We start from the raw sequence: 19,824 nt of genomic DNA, 5'->3' as shown, positions 1-19,824 counted from the left end.
ACACACACACACACACACACAATACCTATATGCCTCCGTATGAGCCCTAATTTCTCGTATCGTATTTCCATGGTCCTTACGCGATACATGTTGGCGGCTGTAGATTCGTTCTGCAGTCAGCTACAAATGCCAATCCTCTAAATTTTCCCAACATAATTTCTCGAAAAGAACGTCGCCTTTCCTCCAGGAATTTCCATCTCCGTAACACTTTACGTGTTGTTCGAACCTACCAGTAACAAATCTATCAGCCCGCCTCAGGACTGCTTCGACGTCTTCCTTCAATCCGATCTGGTACAGATGCCAAACACTCGAGCAGTACTCAAGAATAGGTCTCATCGGCGTCCCGTATGCGGTCCCTTTTACAGGTGAACCACTCATTCCTAAAATTCTCCCAGCAAAGCGAATTCGATCATTCGCATTACCTACCACAGCTCTAACATGCTTCTTCCACCTCATATCGCAATACGCCCAGATATTTAAAGGACATGAATTTGTCAAGCAGTACACTAGCAGCATTACAGGATTGTTCCCCCTATTCATCCGCATTAACTTACATTTTTCCAATTCGACAAAATTTCTAGTTGGTATGAGCTGCCTTTCATCATACCAACTAGAAATTTTGTCGAAGTCATTCTGAATCTTCCTACAGTTTCGACACCTTACTTTATAACATAACGTCATCACCAAACAACTGCAGATTGCTGCCCACCCTGTCTGCCAAATCATACAATAAAGTAATGAGACTGTTTTTCTTTGCAAGAAGTGGCAACCCTGCAGGCATGTGTAGGCACAATATCTTTGACCTTGGTCTATATGCTGCTTCCAGTCCAAGTGCCACATCGATGCAACTGCTCAGTCGTCAGTTGTGCTGTGATAAGTTAACACATGTTTGCGTCTCTCGTCACGGAAGTGGAACCGCAAAATATTGCGCAACAGTATGCCATTTCTTTTTGCATTAAATTTGGTGAAAACGCGATGACCACTTACGCTAAGCTTCAGAAGGCTTTTGGAGAGGAGATTATGTCAAGAGCTCAAGTTTTTCGTTGGCATAAAATGTTTAGTGAAGCCAGAACGAATGCTGAAGATGAAGGCTGCAGCACACGATCATCAACCTCTCGGGCGGATGTCAACTTGGCCAGGGTGCGTGAACTCGTACGGCCTGATCGAAGATTAGAATGATTGCAGAAGAACTGAACATCAACCGAGAAACAGTTCCTCTAGTAATAACTTAAGATCTTGGTATGAGAAAGGTTTGTACAAAAATGGTCCCCCAAAATCTCACACCAAAACACCGAGAAACTCGGAAAAATGTGGCAGCCGATCTGTTAGAGCAAACGGAAATCAATCCCGAGCCGTGTTATCACTGGCGATGAAAGCTGGTTGTTTCAGTACGTTCCAGAGACAAAACGCCAAAGTTCGCAATGGTGCTCAAAGGGATCACCCAGACCAAAAAAAGCTCGCATGTCAAAGTCAAAAGTGAAATGCATGCTTGTGTGCTTCTTTGATTCCAAGGGAATTGTTCATAAAGAGTGGGTGCCTCCTGGACAAACAGTTAACCAATATTACTACAAAGAAATTTTAGAGACTTCGTAAAAGAGTTCTTCGTGTCCCTGCCAACATTGCTGATAATTGGATTCTGCATCACGATAATGCACCAGCCCATACTGCTCTGTCAGTATAGCAATTTTTAACCTCAAAACAAATTTCAGTACTACCACAGCCACCTTATTCACCAACTATCGCTCCGTACGACTTTTTTCTATTTCCAAGAGTCAAAATGGCAGTCAAGGGACACCATTTTCAAACAATACAAGATGTCCAAAAAGCTGTGACGAGGGTCTTGGAGGATACTGCAGAAGATGAGTTCTAGAAATGTTACCACCAATGTCAGAAGCACTGGGAAAAGTGTGTGCAATCAGAAGGGAACCACTTTGAAAAAGACAACACTAAACTTGACTAAAATTTTAAGCAACATTTTTTTTCACATCAGTCTCATTACTTCATTGTCGCACAACAACAGTCCAACCACACTTCTTGGGGCACTCCTGACGATATACTTGGCTTGGATGTACACTCGCCGTCGAACTCAACATGCTGGGTGCTATTGTTTAAGAAGTCTTCAAGCCACTCACATATCTGTGAACTTATTCCATATGCTCGTGTTGTTGTTGTTGTGGTCTTCAGTCCCTGCTACTCTATCGTGTGCAAGCTTCTTCATCTCCCAGTACCTACTGCAGCCTACATCCTTCTGAATCTGCTTAGTGTATTCATCTCTTGGTGTCCCTCTACGATTTCTACCATCCACGCTGCCCTCCAATACTAAATTGGTAATCCCTCAATGCTTCAGAACATGTCCTGCCAACCGATCCATTCTTCTAGTCAAGGTGTGTCACAAATTTCTCTTCTCCCCAATTCTATTCAATACCTCCTCATTAGTTATGTGATCTACCCATCTGATCTTCAGCATTCTTCTGTAGCACCACATTACGAAAGCTTCTATTCTCTTCTTGTCCAAACTATTTATCGTCCACGTTTCACTTCCATACACTCCGTATAAATACTTTCAGTAACGACTTCCTGACACTTAAATCTAAACTCGATGTTAACAAATTTCTCTTCTTCAGAAACGATATCCTTGCCATTGATAGTCTACATTTTATATCCTCTCTACTTCCACCATCATCAGTTAATTTTCTCCCCAAATAGCAAAACTCGTTTACTACTTTAAGCGTCTCATTTCCTAATCTAATACCCTCAGCATCACCCCATTTAATTCAACTACATTCCATTATCCTCGTTTTGCTTTTGTTGATGTTCATCTTACATCCTCCTTTCAAGAGACTGTCCATTCCCTTCAATTGTTTTTCTAAGTTCTTTGCCGTCTCTGGCAGAATTACAATGTCATCAGCGAACCACACAGTTTTTATTTCTTCTCCATGGATTTTAATACCCACTCCGAATTTTTTTTACTGCTTGCTCAATATACAGATTGAATAACATCAGAGATAGGCTAGAACCCTGTCTCACTCCCTTACCAACCACTGCTTCCCTTTCATGCCCCTCAACTGTTATAACTGCCATCTAGTTTCTGTACAAATTGTAAATAGCCTTTCGCTCCCTGTATTTTACCCCTGCCAGCTTCAAAATTATGTTAGATTAAAGATACGTTTATGTTAGATTAAAGATAAAACAAATGAAAGTGACTGGTAGTAGAAATGAGTATCCTAAACAAGTGGGAAAAACTTCGTACGGTTACCTGTTCCAAAAATAATGCTTTACCAGCAAGGGACTTGCAAGTAAAATTCTTATTGGATGTGAAGAACATCATGAAGAAATCTCCGACACAAGCGAACCTTGGACGGGAGGGATATCTATCTGCTCGCCAGCCGTGAGTACGGCTGGCTCAACTACGGTGGCTGAGTTCGCCCGTAGCGATCACCCTGGCACTGCCTGCCTGTCGGTGGGGGTTGGGGAGGAGGGAGTGGAGGGGGGAATGTAATTAGACAGCGGGCGTGGCGCCTCTCGCGCACCTCCGCTTCCCCCCCTGGTGACAGCGGCTGACAGCCGCCTGCTCTAGCTGCCATTCCTCCCCCAACCCCAGACACAGAAGCAGACGCAGACAGCCGCAGCTGCCAGAAGTCTGCTCGACGCGGTGAGAGGCAGATTGCGAATCAGCAGGGGGAGCGCAGGTGGCGCGCAATTATTCCCCTTCCTGAGGATGCCGCTTCCTGCCACACTGCGGCGAAACGCGTCTGGGCCATCAGATGCACGCACTGCGTTCCGCACTCTAGCATCCGCCAGAGTGCGCACTGTAAGAGGAAAAGGAAAAAAAAAAAACGAATCGTCAGTATGGTGGTAAGGAATGGAGTTTTATTTTTTTATTTGACTTGCGTATAGCGAACCATACCGCCAACAATTTAGTACAAAATATAAGAATCTACCCGTATACCACTACATCTATATAAAGCCACGACGTTGTTTAATATAGTTACCAAAGCTCTCGCAAAGTTATTCACCTACAATGAGATTTTCACTCCGCAGCGGAGTGTGCGCTGATATGAAACTTCCTGGCAGATTAAAACTGTGCGCCCGACCGAGACTCGAACTCGGGACCTTTGTCTTTCGCGGGCAAGTGCTCTACCATCTATTTTTTTTAATAATCTCATTTTTTTTGTTCGCTTTTGTTCGTTGCATCTGCTGGTGGCGGACGTCGTAAGACATTCATTGAAGTTCGTTGTTGATCGATTAACTCAGTTTTTTTATTACAGAGGGCACGTAACCCTCTGACCGAACACGCTGAGCTACCGTGCCGGCTGGCATCTGAGCTACCGAAGCACGGCTCACGCCCTGTCCTCACAGCTGCAAGGTTCGGAGGAGAGCTTCTGTGAAGTTTGGAAGGTAGGAAACGAGGTACTGGCAGAAGTAAAGCTGTGAGAACCGGGCGTGAGTCGTGCTTCGGCAGCTCAGATGGTAGAGCACTTGCCCGCGAAAGGCAAAGGTTCGAGTTCGAGTCTCGGTCGAGCACACAGTTTTAATCTGCCAGGAAGTTTCAGTTCTTCACCTATTAATTTCAAATTTTTACATTATTCTCTAATAAAAATTCGAAAATACAAAGCCTATATAGGGTGGTCCATTGATAGTGACCGGGCCAAATATCTAACGAAAAACCTACAAAGAACGAAACTCGTCTAGCTAGAAAGGGGAAACCAGATGGCGCTATGGTTGGCCCGCTAGATGGCGCTGCCATAGGTCAAACGGATATCAACTCCGTTTTTTATTAATAGGAACCCCCATTTTTTTATTACACATTCGTGTAGTACGTAAAGAAATATGAATGTTTTACTTGCACCACTTTCTTCGCTTTGTGATAGATGGCGCTGTAATAGTCACAAACGTATAAGTACGTGGTATCACGTAACATTCTGCCAGTACGGACGGTATTTGCTTCTTGACACATTACCCATGTTAAAATGGACCGTTTACCAATTGTGCAAAAGGTCGATATCGTGTTGACGTATGGCTATTGTGATCAAAATACCCAACAGACGTGTGCTATGTATGCTGCTCGGTATCCTGGACGACATCATCCGAGTGTCCGGACCGTTCGCCGGATAGTCACGTTATTTAAGGAAACAGGAAGTGTTCAGCCACATGTGAAACTTCAACCACGACCTGCAACAAATGATACAAATGATGATGCCCAAGTACGTGATTTAACTGCTGTTGCGGCTAATCCGAACATCTGTAGCAGACAAATTGCGCGAGAATCGGAAATCTCAAAAACGTCGGTGTTGAGAATGCTACAACAACATCGATTGCACCCGTACCATATTTCTATGCATCAGGAATTGCATGGCGACAACTTTGAACGTCATGTACAGTTCTGCCACTGGGCACAAGAGAAATTACGGGACTATGACAGATTTTTTGCAAGCGTTCTAATTAGCGACAAAGCGTCATTCAACAATAGCTGTAACGTAAACCGGCATAATATGCACTATTGGGCAACGGAAAATCCACAATGGCTGCGACAAGTGGAACATCAGCGACTTTGGAGGGTTAATGTATGGTGCGGCATTATGAAGGATAATTGGCCTCCATTTTATCGGCAATCTAAACGGTGCAACGTATGCTGATTTCCTATGTAATGTTCTACCGATGTTATTACAAGAAGTTTCACTGCAATGCAGAATGGCGATGTACATCCAACATGATGCAAGTCCGGCACATAGCTCGCGTGCGGTTGAAGCGATATTGAATAGCATATTTCATGACAGGTGGATTGGTCGTTGAAGCATGTCCCGTACGTTCACCGGATCTGACGTCCGCGGATTTCTTTCTATGGGAAAAGTTGAAGGATGTTTGCTATCGTGATCCACCGACAACGCCTGACAACATGCGTCAGCGCATAGTCTATGCATGTGCGAACATTACGGAAGGTGAACTACTCGCTGTTGAGAGGAATGTCGTTACACGCATTGCCAAATGCATTGAGGTTGACGGACATCATTTTTAGCATTTATTGCATTAATGTGGTATTTACAGGTAATCACGCTGTAACAGCATGCGCTCTGAGAAATGATAAGTTCACAAAGGTACATGTATCACATTGGAACAAACGAAATAAAAAGTTCAAAGATACCTACGTTCTGTATTTTAATGTAAAAATCCTACCTGCTACCAACTGTTCTTCTAAAATTGTGAGCCATATGTTTGTGACCATTACGGCGCCATCTATCACAAAGTGAAAGAAGTCGTCCAACTAAAACATTCATGGAGGCTCCTATTTAAAAAACGCAGTTGATATCCGTTTGACCTATGGCAGCGCCATCTAGCGGGCCAACCATAGCGCAATCTGGTTTCCCCCTTCAAGCTAGACAAGCGTCAAACGAAACAACTACAAAGAACTAAACTTATTTCATGAGATATTTGGCCCGGTCACGATCAATGGACAACCCTGTATACAGGGTCTCTTTTCCAGAAATCCTCAGTCGAATTTCCTCTTTTTTTTCAGCATGTACTGGCAATTTCGTTTTCACACTGCGTAGCTGTAGTCGGCCTAAGCATGTAAGGCTCATCACATCTTTCATGGGTCGCTCAGTGTCGACGGAAAGCATCAGTTTGTTTCCTAATACAAAGGAAATTATTTTTAAACCGAAGTTTTACCTGCTCATTAGATCGAGCAGTCGCAGTGTAGTCTACTGTGATATCCGTTTTATCGACATATATGACACAGGAACGATAAAACTCGTTAAATAACCAGTTATCCTGCAACGGTATCATCAGATAGGACCGCCTAGCATTCGGCGCTACTGACCCGCTGCTGGATTGTTCTATCGAGTGTACACGTAAAGCTCCGCTTTAAAAATAATTTCCTTTGTGTAAGTCTGCAGGATTTCGTGGCCGTTGTCACTGAAGCGAAAATCTTCTGTGTTAGTAGGCCGCGTCATGATTTTTCTAAAATGATCGTCGTTTCGACCCCTCTGTTGAGATCTTCCTCAGGATTTTCTGTTGTCCACTATTGCTAGAAGACTAGCAGTAGTGAACACCAGAAGATCGTGAGGAAGATCCCAGCAGAGGGGTCGAAACGACGATCATTTTAGAAGAAACATGACGCGGCCTAATAACCCAGAAGATTTTAACTTCAACTTCCTTTGTATCGGGAAACAAACCGACGCTTGCCGTCGACACTGAGCATCCCATGAAACTGAGAAGCCCTAATTGTTTGGGCTGATTCCAGCTATGCAGTGTGAAAACGAAATAGCCGGTATCTGCTGAAACAACAGAGAAAATGCGACTGAAGGCTTTTAGGAGAGGGACTACGTACGTAAAGAGTGATTATAATTAAAGTCCTAGTTTCAAGAGACTACAAAAAAAAGAACCTCTGCTTAGAATGACAGCAGATTTGAACAGAGTATTATCGAAGGAGAGGGAAATATTATGGAAACAAAAAAAGAATTAAGGAAAATTTTACTACGTCGTCACGTTAATGGCTTTCGATAAAAAGATAGATGAATCTAACACAGTGGCTATGATGTGAGATGCAAATTAAACTAACCGTAATGTGCGATGTGCATGACCCAATGTGAGATTCATATCGGGTCTCCAACCGGAACACATCGTTATCTGGACACATTATTTCGGCGGTTCAACTGGCTGCCATCTTCAGGTGGGTAAGCCGTCGTCGGAAGCCACTGCATGACCCAAGTTTGGCATTCAGTGGTTCATCATCATCATTAGTGTTCTGCAAAAGGCAGGTTTTCACATGGTAGTTCTCCAGGCTGTCTGGTCTTCGTCTTACTCTTCAGGTCTGCAGAATTTCCTCTTCCCTTTATGTGGGAACATAAACACGGCACCATCCAACATCAGATGAGAAAAATCTGATTTTTAATTGTCCTGGGGCCAAAAACCAAAGAAACGCAACAATGACATCGGTCTCTTAACTGAGGTCAAAAACCGCGTAAAAATCAGCAATGACATCAGTTTCTAATTGTCATGAACCTGGGGCCAGCTGTCCACCAGTAAAACTGGTTTTCACTCTATAATTAGTGTCCGATCAGATTGCTGGAGGCTCTGCCTTATTAATTCTGTGTTCTCTTATCAGCCATTTGTTTACTACGAGGGCTGTCCAGAAAGTAAGTTACGATCGGTCGTGAAATGGAAACGACTATGAAAATCCGATACAGCTTTGCAAAGATGTGTTGGACAGTGTCTCTAGTATGACTCTAGGTAAAATTATGTAGCTCTTTTCATTCCTGAGCTCTTAGTGAGCGCGTAAAGATGTTATAGAAAATAGTGTCTCCCGCCAAGTACGAGGGCCTGGTGAGAATTTTCCCCTGAAGCTATGCAACCGACATTACATAACTGTCGTGTCCAGAAAGTAAGTTACGATCGGTAGCGAAATGGAAACGACTATGAAAATCCGATACAGCTTTGTAAAGATGTGTTGGACAGTGTCTCTAGTATGACTCTAGGTAGAATTATGTCGCTCTTTTCATTCCTGAGCTCTTGGTGAGCGCGTAAAGATGTTATAGAAAATAGTGTCTCCCGCCAAGTACGAGGGCCTGGTGAGAATTTTCCCCTGAAGCTATGCAACCAACATTACATAACTGTCGTGCGGTTTCTTCTTCAAGAAGAGTCTCAGCCGCATTCTGCAGGGGCAATGAAGATGTTCCTGCATCGTTTCAATTGGAAATGTTTGGTTACCCACAATACAGCCCGTAATTGTCTCCCACTGAGTTTCATCTCTATTCAAGCGAACCGCTGTTACAAATGAAACATTTCTGATTTTCATTGTGATTTTCATTTCGCGATCAATCGTAACTTACTTTCTGGACAGCCCTCGTATATTTGTATCTTGTGCTGCTTGTGAAGTTTAATTTTTATAAAGGAGGGTTTCATGTGTCTTATGTTCCCAGAGAATGTTAGATGCTGAGGCGTAGTTGGTTGTTAATTGTTTGTTATTTAATTAGTGCATCCCTGTATTGCCGTCAACTGGATTACTCCTTAGTCTGATATTAGTGTCCCAGTGTCTCCATTGCCGAGCGCTGAAGTTTTAGAAGTTGCCTTTATTAGTACTTGTGTGCCTTATGTTATGTCTTAATGTTATACCTTGGTATGGATTTACATTGCATAAGAGAAATCATTGTACAGGATAGTCTTGTGGGTCCAGAGTTTGGCAAGTATTTACACCAACAGAAATTATGTTAATGTTTTATGCATTTGTTATGCAGATTTTAACATGTGTTTAAGAAAAATTTTTATTGTGCTCCTGTGAGGTTGTTAAATTTATCTGTTTTATTGTATTTAAATTGTACAAGGTAATAAATATTGTTTAACACAAGCTGTGTATGTTTGGCAATTTTGGCCCTGCTGCTTCCTGTCGTATTATTGGACGCAAACAGCATGTACCAATTACTTCCTTTTTTTTCACAGAAATACATCCCACGTCTTTTGATCTTGTAACGATGACCTCTGCACTCTAATGCGACATTTTTAATTTTAAAGGGATTATCTGCTGTCAGCGAGTCACCTGAAACGTGGAGGTTAAGAGTAAGGAAGTTCATCTGTTGGAAAAAGGTTAGATTCTTCCACAAGTTCATGTTCATTTTCCGAAGATGATGATGTTACTGATGTGGTATAAACCACCCAACGGTGTCAGTGAGAGTGACAGTGACAGCACCTAATTCCCACAGAGGGAACTGTTTCTAATATCGCCCTAGTCGAAACTTCTATAATATTAACGAGTCCAGCAAAGAAAGGAATTAAGCGTAAAAACAATGAGCACACCTGGATAAGGAATGTTAATAAGAATTAAGAAACAGTGGAAAGGCATACAAAATGCACATCACAGGCAACAAAATCCGAAACGAGAGCAAAATCGAACTTCTGCGTATGGAAAAGTGTAAGTGGAAATGTTCTGCGAAGTTTACAGAAGAGGTGTGGGTGCAGATGTTAAATTCCTACTGGTCCTTGGGTGATGTAAACAAACGACAATATATTCACAATAATATGGAGTCCATTCAGCAAAATATCGGTACGTTCATGTTGGTGATACAAGAAAGCATAGGGATAATAGTGCCTTCTATGTCCGTCTGATCGTCAGAAAATCAGAGTGTGCAAATTGCTTTTCAAGAAAATATTAAATATAAACGATCGCCCTAATAGGACGGTACAAGAAAAACGAAATAAGCTGGCATATGTTCTACTTGAAGAGGATCGACGAGGAAAACATGGCAAACAAAGGAATACTGATGAAGATTTGAACGAAGGTGTTACAAACTTCATAGATAAAATTCCAAAAATCGAAAGTCATTATACTAGTGCCAACACCAGCAAAATTTTTATTGATAGAAGCAAAACGATTGCGGATATTCACAGACAACATGGCTGACTGCAGAGAAAAAATATTCCATTTGTGAACTATGTAAAGTTTAATTGGATATTTACAGAAGCTTTAAACATTTCATTCTTTACACCCAAAAACGACTTACATGAAACGTGATGTGCCAATGATAATGCTGAGGGGGATGAAACAGAGAAGACAAAAGAATATTATGATCAGCATATACTGCAGAAAGAAATGTGCAGAAAGGGAAAGAAATATGATAAGGAGGAATCGAATGCTGCTGTAGCGGTGTATGACTTACAAGCGGTTAAGCAAATTTCCAAGGGCGATTTCTCAGGTTTTTACAATGCGTCTAAATTAAACAGATGTATTTAATTTTACAATTAGCGATTTCCAGACTGATGAATTTGAACGTTTTCTTTGGGATGAATACAATGGACACAGGTGAGTTAATGAATTGCCTACATGCATTCTTCAATTTTTGAATAATAAAGCTGCTTCAAGCGATCTAGACTTCATTTTTTATTCTGAAATTGCGTGGATCAGCACAAAAAATAAGTCCATGGTTGCATTGTACCTCTGTGCTGGTTCTTATAACATAAAAAGCATAACCTATAAATACCTCATCAATGGCCACGTGAAAAACGAGGGAGATTCTGCGCACTCCTTAATTGAGGGCGAAGTGAAACGACAGCTGAAGGGCTGCCCAGTGTAATCGCTGGAGTCATTCATTGGCGCTAAAAAATTGGAAAATCATTCAGTATTATGGAACTGTGCTTTGAAAATTTGTTCGATGTTAAAGCTTTAGCAACAGAAATGGGGGCCTCTGAATACGTGACAGGTGAAAATAGCGACAGTGAAAGTTCTCAGAGTGGAACCCAAATCACCAACTACCCTTTTCTTCAAAACGTCTTGAGGATGGGGACTTCAATGTAGTAAATAATATCATCAGAAATAAAAAGAGAATCGACCATATTGTATTGACATGAGCTTTTCAGACAAAACCTTAAATAGCAGCCAACAAGAAACAAGACCTGGTTTAATTATTCCAGAAAAAACCAGATACCTAAATTTTATGCAACATTCTATGAGCATCTGTAAATTACATTTTTTGTGTTTCAACTAATTTTTGTACAATTTGTTGTAAATAAAGTATGCTATGAATGTGGTAGCTATTAGTTCAATCCCTTTTTCTTTTCGACGTGTTTTCTGTTTTTATTGTCAATTGCGAGAAAAAATAATACTGTCATAAGAGAAAACTTGTGGTAAGCATTGAGTAATCACACTTTTTGCTATCAACAGTAACGTCACAATTCCACTTACATCAAGCAAAAAACCTGAGTTCAGCAGCAACAACGTCATAAGTGAAACTGAATAGCTTTGAACAACCATGGAAAATTGTGCAATATATATTTCAGTTTGTAATGTATGCCCGCTTCATAACAAGATGTTACTTTAACAAACTGTAGCAATTTGTAGGTTTGATATTATGATTTCAAAAAATTACAGCTGTTTGTAAACTTCAATGGTGTCTCCTGAAAAAAAAAAACATGATTTTCGAGTTATGACACTGTTGTAGCTAATGAGCGATGTGTTTTAAAGGTCAGAAATTTCAACTTTCATCTCAGTGTTTTAGTAGTTCATTACTTTTTGATAGTGGCAAGTGAGAAATTTATATTTTATTTTGTTTTTATCAAACGAAAAATTTTGTGGGTGCGGCGCATCCACAAGATCATGTACGTAGGTGCTCGAGCCCCGGTGCACATATGTAGTCGGCGCGCATTAAAATAACTGACAGCCGGAGAAGATTAAGTGGTCTTCAATACCGGAAAGTTGCGAAAGATACGGCAACAAGGAAAGAGGAAATAAAGGGAAGGAGTGCAAAAATCGACGTGTTATTTAAATTGAAACAGCCAGCTAGTTTGAGGGTCGGGTCTAAAAACATGGGAGTGTTAGGTGTGGAGCGTAGTATCTGGACAACCTTATCGAAACAGTGCAATGTGTGGTTATGTGAGTCAAGTTTTTCCGAGATTAGTAAGAATAATAATGGCCTGAAAACAATCATTTCAGTGGACACAAATGACGCGTATAAAGCGAATGATGATAGTGATCGAATTCCTTATGACCCTGCGGAATAGGTAATAATGATTCCTTCACGATCATGTTGGTAAACGAGGTCATGTAGCACAGATTGCGATTTCAGTAATTCATACAGACAATGTTCTGACTTTCAGAGGTACTTAAAGGTTTATTTTTCAGGTCTATGAGGAATGTCGAGAAACAACAAACAATACTTTTAGTATACTCTCAAAGCAAGGGTAGTATATTTGGTGTCCCGCGGTTACAGTTTAATGCAACACCACTGTTTGCAAAACCTAATGTGGGGTTTAGGAACGGGAAAAAAGGCCAGTCCTCATTAACAATCCACGAAAATTCAGATGAACATAGAAAAATGTGTATTATCACTAAATGCTAGAGGACAAATCATGAGAGACGAAAATGAAATATTGGAGGAACGTTTTAAAATGAGTTGTTTCTGTGGCCAAGAATTTTTCAATGTTATTTATAATCCGTCTTGAGTGCATAAAATGTTTATTCACATGACCAGCTTCTGTTCCTCTAGAACCATCTTCAGATCTGCACATGATTTCACGCAGCATATGAAGGTTGCGGTGTGTGGACGGGTTGCTACTGTAACCGAAATTGCAGATCTGAAGATGATTCTAGAGGAACCGAAGCCGGTCATGTGAATAAACATTTTATGCAATCAAGATGGATTATAAGCAACATTGTAAAACCACTGATTGAGGTTATCCCATCAGACATTATGTCTGTTTTTGCAAGAATTTTTCCGCACATGACCTACTTCTCAAGGGTCACAACTATGGGTTTAGGTTAACACATGCGGAAATTTCGAAGTGGTACTAAAGCTAACAGTGGAATTCGATATGCAACTTCATGGCAACAAAGGAAAAGAGATCACATCGTATCTTTTTACAAACGTGTGAAGATTTTAAATGTGGCCTGGCATAAAAGGTGTTGAAGTATATTGTAGATGAGGTTTTCCACCGTATTACACTCCACACATGATGCCACACATGTGAATCAGCTGTCTTTTGTTACGGTATACGTAGTTATGAAAAGGATTTCTTGTTCGAAGATTAATCCGTTTTGTCCAAATTCAGGACACAAATCAGAAGAATTAGCTGATCCACTAAGAAATCTATTAAGTGAATATGATATGGGCATACGACAATGCAAGCAGTATGAGTGATACTTAGTCTGGTCTCCAAGCTAGAATTAAACAAATCAGCTCTCTTGCAGTATACACTCAGTGCGCAGCAGAGTGTTCACCTTTTACACTTCCTTCTCTGCTTCAACGAAGCGTTGGAATATTTTGCAGCCAAAATTAAACAGTTCTGTCTGCCTAAAATTACCCTCAGAAACGCGCTGGTGTGTAATTAGCAGTCTTCGAAAGGGAGATAAGAAGGAAACGACAAGTATTTTGGACAGGTCAGGAAAACTTCTGGTGAATCCTGTGGATGCCTTGGGCAGATGGAGAGTTGCTCAATGTAGGTGAAAACACGATCAGTAATGTCTCAGATTTCGAGGTAGAATGGGATAGGAATGATGACGGAAATAGGATCACATTTGAGGGAGTGGAGAAAATAGATTGCAGTGCAATAAAGCAACTGGGATGGATGAGATTAATTCGGAACTCATCAAATACAGTGGAATGTCAGGTCTTAAATGGGTACACAGGATAATTGAAACGGCCTGGGAGTCGGGACAGGTTCCATCAGACTGGACAAAAGCAGTGGTCACACCAATCTTTAAACATGGAAACAGAAAAGATTGTAACAACTACACAGGTATCTCTTTAATCAGCGTTGTTGGTAAAATTTTCTCAGGTATTGTTGAAAGGAAAGTGCGAGTATTAGTTGAGGACCAATTGGATGAAAATCAGTGTGGGTTTAGGCCTCTTAGAGGTTGTCAGAACCAGATCTTTAGCTTACGGCAAATAATGGAGAAGTGTTATGAATGGGATTTGTATCTATGCTCTATAGATCTAGAAAAGGCATATGACCGGGTTCCTAGGAGGAAGTTATTGTCTGTTCTACGAGATTATGGAATAGGAGGCAAACTTTTGCAAGCAATTAAAGGTCTTTACATGGATAGTCAGGCAGCATTTAGAGGTGACGGTAAATTGAGTTCATTGTTCAGAGTAGTTTCAGGGGTAAGACAGGACTGCAACCTGTCTCCACTGTTGTTCATATTATATATGGATCATATGTTGAAAACAATAGACTGGCTGGGCGAGATTAAGATGTGTGAATACAAAATAAGCAGTCTTGCATATGCGGATGACGTAGTTGTGATGGCAGATTAGAGTGAAAGTTTGCAAAGTAATATTTCAGAGCTAGATCAGAAATGTAAGGACTATGGTATGAAGATTAGCATCTCCAAAACGAAAGTAATGTCAGTGGGAAAGAAATATAAACGGATTGAGTGCCAAATAAGAGGAACAAAGTTGGAACAGATGGACGGTTTCAAGGACTTAGGATGCATATTCTCACAGGTTGGCAACGTAGACAAAGAACTGGAAGCGAGGTGTAGCAAAGCTAATGCAGTGAGCGCTCAGCTACGATCTACTCTCTTCTGTAAGAAGGAAGGCAGTACCAAGACTAAGTTATCTGTGCACCACTCAATCTTTCGACCAACTTTGTTGTATAGGAGCGAAAGCTGGGTGGATTGACAGGTTACCTTATCAACAAGGTTGAGGTTACGGATATGAAAGTAGCTAGGATGATTGCAGGTACTAGTAGATGGGAACAATGGCAGGAGGGTGGCCACAATGAGGAAATCAAAGAAAAACTGGGAATGAACTCTATAGGTGTAGCAGTCAGGGCGAACAGGCTTAGATGGTGGGGTCATGTTACACGCATGGGAGAAGCAAGGTTACCCAAGAGACTCATGGGTTCAGCAGTAGAGGGTAGGAGGAGTCGGGGCAGACCAAGGAGAAGGTACCTGGATTCGGTTAAGAATGATTTTGAAGTAATAGGTTTAACATCAGAAGAGGCACCAATGAATAGGGGATCATTGAGGAATTTGGTACGGGGGGGCTATGCTCCAGACTGAACGCTGAAAGGCATAATCTGTCTTAAATGATGATGATGATGAACGCGCTGGTCAGGGCGTCACGATGCCTGCTAGTGTCTCAATGTTGACTGGGCAGAAAAATCAGCAGCGTCGGGAGATTAGGATAAATAAAATGTCGCGTGACGAGGGCCTCCCATCGGGTACACCGTTCGCCGCGAGCAAGTCTTTCCATTTGACGCCACTTCGGAGACTTGCGCGTCTACGGGGCTTAAATGACGATGATTAGGACAACACGACACCCAGTCCCCCAGCGGAGAAAATCTCCGACCCATTCGAGAATCGAACTCGGGCCTTTTGGATTGGCATTCAGTCGCGCTGACCACTCAGCTACCGGGGCCGGACGGGAGATTAGGATGAAGAAACTCAAAACGCGCCAGACAAATGAAATGGTGACTGGTACGCAAACAGCAATAACAACAACTTCTTGGTCAGTGCTGTTGATGAGATTCAGTGCTACAAATAAATTATTGCGAAATCTTGATACCGATACAAGGGCGAGGTACTAAAGAACGATGTACTCAAGGATAATGTACTTCACGGCAATATTATGGAAAGTTGTGGAAATGGAAGAGGACGTAATTAAGATGAAGTGGGAGATATGATACTGCGTGAAGAATTTGACAGAGCACTGAAAGGCCTACATCGAAACAAAGCCCCAGAGTAGACAACATTCCATTAGAACTACTGAGGGCCTTGGGACACAAAACTATACCATCTGGTGAGCAAGATGTATGAGACAGGTGAAATACCCTCAGACGTCAAGAACAATATGACAATTTCAATCTCAAAGAAAGCAGGAGTAGACAGGTGTGAAACTTAATCGAACTATCAGTTTATTAAGTCACAGCTGCAAAATACTAAGACGAATGCTTTAAAGACGAATGGAAAAACTGGTAGAAGCCGACTTCGGGGAAGATCGGTTTGGATTTCTTAGAAATGTTGGAACACGTGAGGCAATACTGACCCTACGAAATATCTTAGAAGATAGATTAAGGAAAGGCAAACCTACGTTTCTAGAGTTTGTAGACTTAGAGAAAGCTTTTGACAATCTTGACTGGAATAATCTCTTTCAAATTGTAAAGGCGACAGTGGTAAAATACAGCGAGCGAAAGGCTTTTTACAATGTGTACAGAAACCAGATGGCAACAAGAGTTGGGAAGGGAGTGAGACAGGGTTTTAGCCTCTCCCAGATGTTATTCAATCTGTGTACTGAGCAAGCACTAAATGAAACAAAAGAAAAATTCCGAGTAGGAATTAAAATCGATGGAGAAGAAATAAATACTTTGAGGTTTGCCGATGACATTGTAATTCTGTCGGAGACAGTAAAGGACCTGGGAGAGCAGCTGAACGGAATGGACAGTGTCTTGAAAGGAGGATATAAGATGAACATCAACAAAACCAAAAGGAGTATAATGGAATGTAGTCAAATTCAACTGATGCTGAGGGAATTAGTTTAGGAAATGAGACACTTACGGTAGTAGATGAATTTCGCTATTTGGGAAGCAAAATAACTGATGATGGCCGAAATAGAGAGGATATAAAATGTAGACTGGCAATGGCAAGGAAAGCGTTTCTGGAGACGAGAAATTGTTAACATCGTGTGCTACAGAAGAATGCTAAAGATTAGATGAGTAGATCACGTAACTAATGAGGAGGTACTGAACAGAATTGGGGAGAAGAGGAATTTGTGGCATAACTTGACTATAAGAAGGGATCAGTTGGTAGGGCATGTTTTGAAGCATCAAGGGATCACCAATTTAGTATTGTAGGGCAGCGTGGAGGGTAAAAATCGTAGAGGGAGACCAAGAGATGAATACACTAAGCAGATTCAGAAGGATGTAGGCTGCAGTAGGTACTGGGAGATGAAGAGGCTTGCACAGGATAGAGTAGCTTGGAGAGCTGCATCAGACCAGTCTCTGGACTGAAGAACACAACAACAATAACTGGGAGTGTAATTAAGTTCTATGAGCCCTTATTTAAATACATCCGAGAGAATTGTTCTATGTACGACACATATGAAAAGAGTAATATAAATATGTACAAAAAAGCCACAAAAGGTTGAGAAACCAGTGTGGATGAAATTACTTGCTTAACACTACTTTTGAAGGGGAGGAAAATTTCCGAGTGAATGCATTTCTTGTTATTGTAGACTGATTGATATTTGAAATGGAGAACAGAAAAAAAGAGTTTCATAACAATTTTGAATTTATAAGTAATTTTTCTGGACGAGACAAAAATGAGCTTTTGAAAAGAGCTAGAGAACTGCAGTAGCAATACAAAGGTGACTTGGAAGAATTTTAGACTGATGGGATTCTTTACTTTAAAGCATACATAAAGAGCAACGAAATAAAAACTCTTTCCTAAGTGCTTTTCATCGACTGTTGTGTGGAAACCACGTTCAACAATCGCTTCCTAATTTGCAAATTACATGACGAATATTTTTGTCAACCGTAACCAGTTGATGGACCGAGCGCTTTTTCTCACTCCTAAAAAGACTTAAGAATTATTTGCGGTCACCAATGTCGCAGGATCAAGTCAACCGTCTTGCCGTCCTGTCCGTGAATTCTGCCTTAACACAGCAACTACACTATGAAGATGTGATCGACGAATTCGCTATAAAGCAAGCACGCCGTAAAGAGCTACGCCTGACTTGAGTGAGGTGACTGCAACACGCATGTATTTATTATTATTATTATTATTATGACGAAGAAATTGAAGAAATGTATGATGAAATAAAAGAAATTATTCAGATAATAAAGGGTGATGAAAATTTAATAGTCATGGGTGACTGGAATTCGGCAGTAGGAAATGGGAGAGAAGGAAATGTAGTAGGTGAATATAGATTGGGGCTAAGAAATGAAAGAGGAACCCGCCTGGTAGAATTTTGCACAGAGCACAACTTAATCATAGCTAATACTTGCTTTAAGAATCATGAAAGAAGGTTGTATACATGGAAGAACCCTGGAGATACTAAAAGGCATCAGATAGATTATATAATGGTAAGACAGAGATTTAGGAACCAGGTTTTAAATTGTAAGACATTTCCAGGGGCAGATGTGGACTCTGACCACATTCTATTGGTTATGACCTGTAGATTAAAACTGAAGAAACTGCAAAAATGTGGGAAATTAAGGAGATATGACCTGGATAAACTGAAAGAACCAGACGTTGTACAGAGTTTCAGGGAGAGCGTAAGGGAACAATTGACAGGAATGGCGGAAACAAATACAGTAGAAGAAGAATGGGTAGCTTTGAGGGATGAGGTAGTGAAGGCAGCAGATAATCAAGTAGGTAAAAAGACAAGGGCTAATAGAAATCCTTGGGTAACAAAAGAAATATTGAATTTAATTGATGAAAGGAGAAAATATAAAAATGCAGTAAATGAAGCAGGCAAAAAGGAATACAAACGTCTCAAAAATGAGGTCGACAGGAAGTGCAAAATGGCTAAGCAGGGATGGCTAGAGGACAAATGTAAGGATGTAGAGGCTTATCTCACTAGGGGTAAGATAGATGCTGCCTGAAAAACCTAAGTTGAAACAAGGCCCCGGGAGAAGACAACATTCCATTGGAACTACTGATGGCCTTGGGAGAGCCAGTCCTGACAAAACTCTACCGTCTGGTGAGCAAGATGTATGAGACAGGCGAAATACCCGCAGACTTCAAGAAGAATATAATAATTCCAATCCCAAAGAAAGCAGGTGTTGACAGATGTGAAAATTACCGAACTATCAGTTTAATAAGTCACAGCTGCAAAATACTAACGCGAATTCTTTACAGACGAATGGAAAAACTAGTAGAAGCCGACCTCGGCGAAGATCAGTTTGGATTCCCCAGAAATGTTGCAACACGTGAGGCAATACTGACCCTACGACTTATCTTAGAAAATAGATTAAGGAAAGGCAAACCTACATTTCTAGCATTTGTAGAATTAGAGAAAGCTTTTGACAATGTTGACTAGAATACTCTCTTTCAAATTCTAAAGGTGGCAGGAGTAAAATACAGGGAGCGAAAGGCTATTTACAATTTGTACAGAAACCAGATGGCAGTTATAAAGAGTCGAGGGACGTGAAAGGGAAGCAATTGTTGGGAAGGGAGTGAGACACGGTTGTAGCCTGTCCCCATTATTATTCAATCTGTATATTGAGCAAGCAGTAAAGGAAACAAAAGAAAATTTCGGAGTAGGTATTAATAATCCATGGAGAAGAAAAAAAAAACTTCGGGGTTCGCCGATGACATTGTAATTCTGTCAGAGACAGCAAAGGACTTGGAAGAGCAGTTGAACGGAATGGTCAGTGTCTTGAAAGGAGGATATAAGA

The sequence above is a fragment of the Schistocerca gregaria genome, chromosome 10 (genome assembly GCF_023897955.1).
Source record: "Schistocerca gregaria isolate iqSchGreg1 chromosome 10, iqSchGreg1.2, whole genome shotgun sequence".
Taxonomy (NCBI): domain Eukaryota; kingdom Metazoa; phylum Arthropoda; class Insecta; order Orthoptera; family Acrididae; genus Schistocerca; species Schistocerca gregaria.
The sequence above is the reverse complement of the archived record's forward strand: the minus strand, read 5'-3'. Positions refer to the sequence as shown.